This window comes from Dioscorea cayenensis, unplaced genomic scaffold (genome assembly GCF_009730915.1).
Source record: "Dioscorea cayenensis subsp. rotundata cultivar TDr96_F1 unplaced genomic scaffold, TDr96_F1_v2_PseudoChromosome.rev07_lg8_w22 25.fasta BLBR01001032.1, whole genome shotgun sequence".
Classification (NCBI taxonomy): domain Eukaryota; kingdom Viridiplantae; phylum Streptophyta; class Magnoliopsida; order Dioscoreales; family Dioscoreaceae; genus Dioscorea; species Dioscorea cayenensis.
This window is the reverse complement of record NW_024087423.1, coordinates 89932-96910: the sequence shown is the minus strand read 5'-3', so window position 1 is coordinate 96910 and position 6979 is coordinate 89932. Positions and strand designations below refer to the sequence as shown.

The window sequence follows — 6979 nt, the reverse complement described above, 5'->3', positions numbered from 1 at the left end:
GTCTTCTATCACCAGAGGCGAGGAGAAACAAAAAAAGCAACAGAAAGAAAAAGGATAATCAAGAAGAAGAAACTAAGTAGACGGAAGACACTGTCTGGCATCTCAGGCCTGCTTAGTCAAACGGTAGGATCACCTACTCTTGAGCAGCACCGGGGTCGGAGTCACCAGTTGGATTTGAGTCTCTAGTGCTAAGGAAGTTGAGTGAGCGTTTAATTTTCTGAGAAGCTTCATTGAGTGATTGCTGATGACTATCAACAGCTGTTGAAAACCAAGAAAGAAGCATATTAGCAGTTTTAAAGATAATGTTATAATACGGTAAAACATTCAATTGAAAAACACAAGTATTTCGTTCAATCCAGATATTCCACAAGACTGCTCGGGAGATGAGGTCGCAGAGGATTCGGAGCTGAGAGGTAAGAGATGGTAACCAGGTGGTCCAAAGTAAAGGAATTGTTTGTGGGAAAGAATTAATGTCTAAGGCTTGAGTGAAAAAAGCCCAAATACGTTTAGAGAATTTACAGTTGTGGAAAAGATGATTTAGTTTCTCTGAAACATTATGACAAAGGACACAGGTATATGAGGAGTTGTGAGTGATACACCCTTTCTTGAAAAGATTTGCAAGAGTAAGGATTTTGTTTTCCCTAGCTAACCAGCAGAAGAGAGTAATTTTGCTAGAGCAACGGATTTTCCAGAAATAAAGATAATGCGAGCTGTGCAATCCACCATCAATAAGAAATTTGTAAAATGATTTGACTGTGAATTTCACTTTTTTCTAGAGCCCAGAAAGGAGTGTCATCCTGATTAAGAGAACAATCAGGAATGAAGATAACATATTAGTTGATGCTGAGGAAAATAAAATCTCGGGATTACTTAGATGTTGAAAAAATTATCTGATAGTTATCTAAGGAGAAGTGCATTGAGAAAAGAGAGATGGCCAAAGATCTTTAAGTAAAAGTTCATTATGCCATCGATCGAACCAAAGGGAAGTGATTTGATGGTAGGTTAATTAAAAAAAAAAAAGTTAATGATCTTGCGTCTGTCAAAAGAAAAAGACATTTTAAAATTTATTTCTTTTAAAATAATAATAAATGTTGACCAGATGCTTAGTGGACCACTTGTCTCACTGCCCTGACATTAGATCCACACTTGCCGGTGGGTGTGATAGCATGTATATATATATAATGATGGTATTGACCAGATGCTTTAATAGGAAGGTTTATTTATGTATTATTACTTGTTTTTATTAAATAATTTTTTTATAAAAATATTTTTACGCTGCAAATTTTACACCCTCCGTTCTTTTTTATTTGTTACAAATCCATATTTTTTTTTATGTCATTTTTTAATATTAAAAAATATTTATTATTATTATTATTTTTAAATTGTTCTTAACATTCTATTTAATTTTTTTCTTAAAATTAAATATGAGAGAGAAATGTGAAGATATAAATTAGGGGTAATTTTTTATAAAATTTTGTTAAATAATTAAATCATATGATATTCGGTAACCACGACAGATAAAAAAAAAAAGAGGGAGTTTACTATTTTAAGGTTTGTTTTCTTATTTTAATATTATCTCTCTCTATATAAATAATTTATAAAAATTATAAGGTTATAATTAAAAAAAATCAAAAAAGTTTATGGGGTTGAATACAAACCATGTGCTTCATATCACTAATCATATTTTAACAGCTGTTAGAGTTTAGATTCAATTAAAAAAAAAAAACTATTTCAACTTCCACACCGGTTTTATTATTATTTTTTTAATATCAATTACTCATTTTTCAAAATCATGCTGAGAGTAATTAAAAACCCATGCAATTATAATTGACAATGAAAAATTTTGTAATATTTCCAAAATATGAAGTCTGACTGAGCAATTTTAAACTTTCGCTTAATTTTTTCACTATTTATTTCTTTCTTGTAATTTTGTTATTACAAACAAAACTTTATATTTAAAATTTATACCCCACCAAAATAAATTATTGCATCCACCCTGACACTTTGAAACTTCTGGTCCCCCCATTTTGGCGTTGAGTTCATTTGTGGCTAGAAATTTTGACGTGATAATGATTTGGTTATTAATTTTTTTTTCTTAAAGAAATGATAATAAGTGGCGAGTAATGCTATTTCTTACTACCAAGCTTCCCGAAATGCTCATCAGAATGACGTGGCGGACAATGAGTCAGCAAGACATTAATAATAATAATAATAGCAACAGTAACACATTCTCTTTTCTCTTTTTCTGTTTCTCTTCTCTCTCCCGTCGTCCTACTCTCGCTGCTCATGCCGCCGTCTCTCCCCGTCGTCCTACTCTCGCCGCTCATGCCGCCGTCACCACATCATCATCATCGTCACAGCCATCAAACACAAGCTCACTACCGCACTACCATCATCCTATTTCCGCCGTCAAACACAAGCTCTCACCACCTCTGTTGTCATCACTATCTCACGATCTCCGCCGGCATCGTCACCGTCGGCATCCTCATCCTATTTCCATAGTCCCCTCACCCAATCCCAGCTATTCCGGCAATTGCCGCCACCGTTGTCAGTCTTAAATTTGTGTAAAATCTCTACAAGCTCTCACCATCTCCGTTGTCATCACCCTCTCACGATCTCCGCCGGTGTCGTTCAGCCAATCCTAGCTATTCCGGCAATCGCCATCACCGTTGTCAGTCTTAAATTTGTGGAAAATCTCCATTCACAGAGAAGCACACAAAGGTATGCTTTGTTTTGATCTGGAATTTGTTTATTTACTGGGTTGATCATCCATGCTTTGTTGATGAGTAATTTTTGGAATTATACAGTTATTTTTGTCTACAGATCTGAAAAAGAGAAGGAGTTGTCTCAATTGTTTTTCTTGTGCCACTAGTTTTTCATCTCTAGGTGAGTTTATATTATTTTGAATTGTTTTATTGTAAGACCATTGTTTTTCATTTTCAGGTGGTAATTTCTGAATTGATTTGTTGTTTTGTAGCCCATCATCCAAATCAAGAATACTATGGCAGAGCAAAAAATTGTCTCCTCTGAACTATGCAAGAAGGGGATAGAAGCTGGGTCTTCAAGTTTAGAAATTTTGAATGAAGAAAATGAAGCCATGGTAAATATGGAAGTACCAACATGTGGAAAAGTTGTTCCAAAAGCAGGCATGAAGCTCAATTCTCAAGAAGAAGTATACAATCTGTACATTGAATATGCTCGACAAGAAGGTTTTGGTATTACCAAACGAAGTACAAGATTAGGAGAAGATGGAAAATTGAAATATTACACACTTGCATGTGTAAGAGGTGGCAAAAGAATATCAACCGCCAAAAATGCTTTCAACCCAAGACTATCTACTAAGATGAATTGTCAAGCCAAGATGAATGTTATAATCAGTGATAATGGACAGTGTACTATATCGCGTGTTAATTTGGAACACAATCATGCACTTAGTCCACAGAAATCTCGTTTTCAGAGATGCAATAAAAAAAATGGATGGATATGTGAAAAGAAGACTTGAGTTAAATGATCAAGCATGCATAGGCTTGAGTAAGAATTTTCATTCTTTAGCGGTTGAAAGTGGTGGTTATGAGAATTTAACATATACTGAAAAAGATTGCAGAAATTACATTGCAAAAGCAAGACAGCTTAGGCTTGGTGTTGGGGATGCTGAAGCCCTTGGCAATTATTTCTCTCGAATGCACCGAGAAATTCAAATTTTCTTTCATATGATCGATATAGATGATGAAAGGTCGCTTTGAGAAATGTATTTTTGGGGCGATGCAAGGTCCATAGTAGCCTTATGAGGCTTTTTGGTGATGTAATATCATTTGACACGACATACTTGACGAATAAGTATGACATGCCTTTTGCTCCTTTTGTTGGTGTAAATCATTACGGGCAAACTATATTATTCGGATGTGGTTTATTGTCAAAGGAAGATACAAAAACTTATATTTGGTTGTTCAATACTTGGTTAGAATGCATGGCTGGTAAAGCTTCTAAGGCAATAATTACATATCAATGTATGGCTATTCAAGGTGCAGTTAAGGCAGTTTTCCCGAACTCTCATCACCGACTTTGCTTATGGCATATCATGAAGAAAGTTCCTGAGAAGCTTGGAGCGTTAAATGAGTACAAAGCAATAAAAAAGGTATTAAAGAGCATCATTTATGAGGCAATGGATATTCAAGAATTCGAAGATACTTGGTTGAAGATGGTAAAGGACTACAATGTTGAAAGAAATGAGTGGTTGAATTTCTTATACTATATTCGTCATCGATGGGCACCTATCTATGTTAAAGGAATTTTTTTGAAATGGAATGTCTACTACATTAAAGAAGTGAAAGCATAAATGCTTTTTGATGGCTATGTTTGTCCAACAACATCTTTAAAGCAATTTGTGGAGCAATATGACAATGCATTAAAAAAAGCAAGATTGAAAAGGAAAACAAAGCGATTTTTGCTTCATTTAACACAAGCTTTCACTTGATAACCGACTGTTATTTTGAGAAGCAACTACAAGAAGCCTACACAAATAAAATTTTTGGATTGTTTCAAGATGAACTGAGAGGAATGCTATATTGCAATCTTGTACTTATAAATTTAGATGGGCCATTACATATATTTCAGGTGACAGATATTTTCAGAGGAAAAGAAGGCATATTTAGAAGACAAGTGGTATTTAATGTCTATCATAATGAAGTTGATTTTGATACTAAATGCTCATGCCGTTTATTTGAGTTCAAAGGAATTTTTTGTAGACATATTTGCAAGGTTTTCCTTGAGAAGAATGTCAAAGAGCTTCCACCTCAATATATTTTACCTCGTTGGAGAAAAGATATCAAACACAGGCATACTTATGTGATGAATTGTTATGATGATACAAACACTTGTCAACAAAAATTGCGATACAATAATTTATGCTCTCATTTTTCCAAAGCTGCTGAAATTGGAGCACAATCTATTGAGAAATATAATTTTCTAATGAAGTTTGTGGATGGGGCACTTGAGAAGTTGATGGATGATACAAATTATTGGGAGAGCCATCCAAAGCAACATTCATTGGAAGTGGATCATGAACAACACCAAGAAACATTCATTCTGATTCCAATTCACATAACTGCCAATTACAATTCATATATTTCATATCATAATTGTCAATCACAATTCTGATTACAAAATATAGTTTTCATATTTGCAAGACTGTTGTTGCTGTTAATTCTGTTCCTTGTTCATTTAGAAGTGTTTCTAGGCTCGAACCCGACTGTATCTCTTTGTTTCTCTTTATATCTTGACAACCTATGCAACACTGAAGGTTCTAATGTCAATAAGAATTGCTCCCATTGTCATACAAGAAATGGCCAGTTAATGCCGCCAAGAAACTGTGCAACCTGGACATAATGTGGAAATATGTCATACAGAAGTAAAAGAAAAAATCATGCATACACAAAAAATCATGCATACGCCACCATCTGTTCCAAAGCTTGATGCATTTGTCCAGTACCTCCATACTAGTATACCTTCTAGTTCTACAACCATTGACTTCTTTGCAGCCTGAATTATGTAATCCAATCCCTAACAACCGCTCAAAATGCAAAAAAGAAAATTAGTTCATAATCAAATAAATGAGCAGTTATTAACAAATTCTAGATTGATATGCAGCAAAAGCAAATCACCTAAAGAAAAAGAATGAAAAAAGAAATAAAGAAAAAACATGATTCGAGAAATGCTACCTTCTGGTACATCAAAGAAAAATATCTACCATATCCATTAAACCACCACTCTCGTTTGATATACCAATGCAAAAAAATGCAACAACTTATTCGATATGTAATCATCCATAATATCAGGTATGAGACCGCAACACATTCTTTTGATCTAGGAACAACATAAACAAACATTGAGATATTAAACAATAAGGTTTATTAAAGTAGTACAATTCAGTTGCAATGGCCAAATAAATCACATGGATGACAAAAGCAATATTTTTACTTTCAATGTTCTCAAGCCAAAAGCAACAGTCAAGAATCAAAAGCAGGTCTTCCTCAAGGAGCATGCAGGTGCCGAATAATGCAATCATGGAAGGAATGTATCATCTCACAAATCAAAATAACAACAAACCTGTTCACCATAGAGGATATTTCTCGGAAAAAAAATATTAAAATAATAACCACTATGTAACGGTGATACAAGTAATTGGAAAACAATGCTCTAATTTCCTTCAAACATAGAGACGAGACCAAGAAACAGAGCAAACATAGAGGATTTTCATCAAAAACAAGACGAGATAAAAAACAAAACAAAACAAGAAAAGAAAACATAGACAAAAATCAAACAAAGAGATCGAATGCTTGCTGGCAATTCATAACAATCAAATTTTCTCAAAAAAAGGTGGCAAAAATCACCAAAACTATATCTTAAGAAAAAATGAAAAGAGATCACCGCCATTACCATTTGTTGACGAACTTGCTTCCCAGCAATCCACCCAGCATCTTTACTCCCACCGATACTTTCTTCGCCACTCATCCTTCTTCAGAGGATCAAAGGAATTGAAGAGATCGAAAGGTTGTTAGCCATAGTGACAACGACAACTGGGACTGGATGGGACGGCGATGGCGACGACGTGAGCTGGAAGGCTGACGGTAAGAGAAGGAGCCAAGGCGACGAGAGGGGGACCAAAAGCTGGGCGAGAGGACACCAAATTTAGGGCTTCATTTTGTCCAACCTTGTTTTATTTTTTTTTAAATGCTGCTGATTAGGAAAGAGATTAGCTGGAGTAGTTGGATGCCACATCAACCGCCAACTCATTCGGGTGAGCAGTTCGGGAAGTCTGGTAGTAAAGAATAGCATTACTCATAAGTGGCACTCAACTACCGGTGGTTGAGTTTATAAAAATGATTTTTTATTATATAAATTAATTTATTTTAGTCTTGAAATAAACAATTTATTGTCTTTGATAATTTTGTCTATCACAATAGCATAGTAAAACAGATAG

At 34.6% G+C, this 6979-nt stretch overlaps 2 long non-coding RNA genes across 2 annotated transcripts; one reads left to right on the top strand and one right to left on the bottom strand.

The window, feature by feature from the left end:
* Positions 1-2348: 2348 nt before the first annotated feature.
* Positions 2349-3620, top strand: LOC120255498. Its single transcript, XR_005535025.1, has 3 exons — positions 2349-2721; positions 2824-2886; positions 2978-3620. It is a non-coding gene; the product is annotated as an uncharacterized LOC120255498 (long non-coding RNA).
* Positions 3621-5139: 1519 nt separating this feature from the next.
* LOC120255499 lies at positions 5140-6650 on the bottom strand. Its single transcript, XR_005535026.1, has 3 exons — positions 6436-6650; positions 5489-5559; positions 5140-5375 (listed from the first exon to the last, which is right to left on the bottom strand). It is a non-coding gene; the product is annotated as an uncharacterized LOC120255499 (long non-coding RNA).
* Positions 6651-6979: the final 329 nt, after the last annotated feature.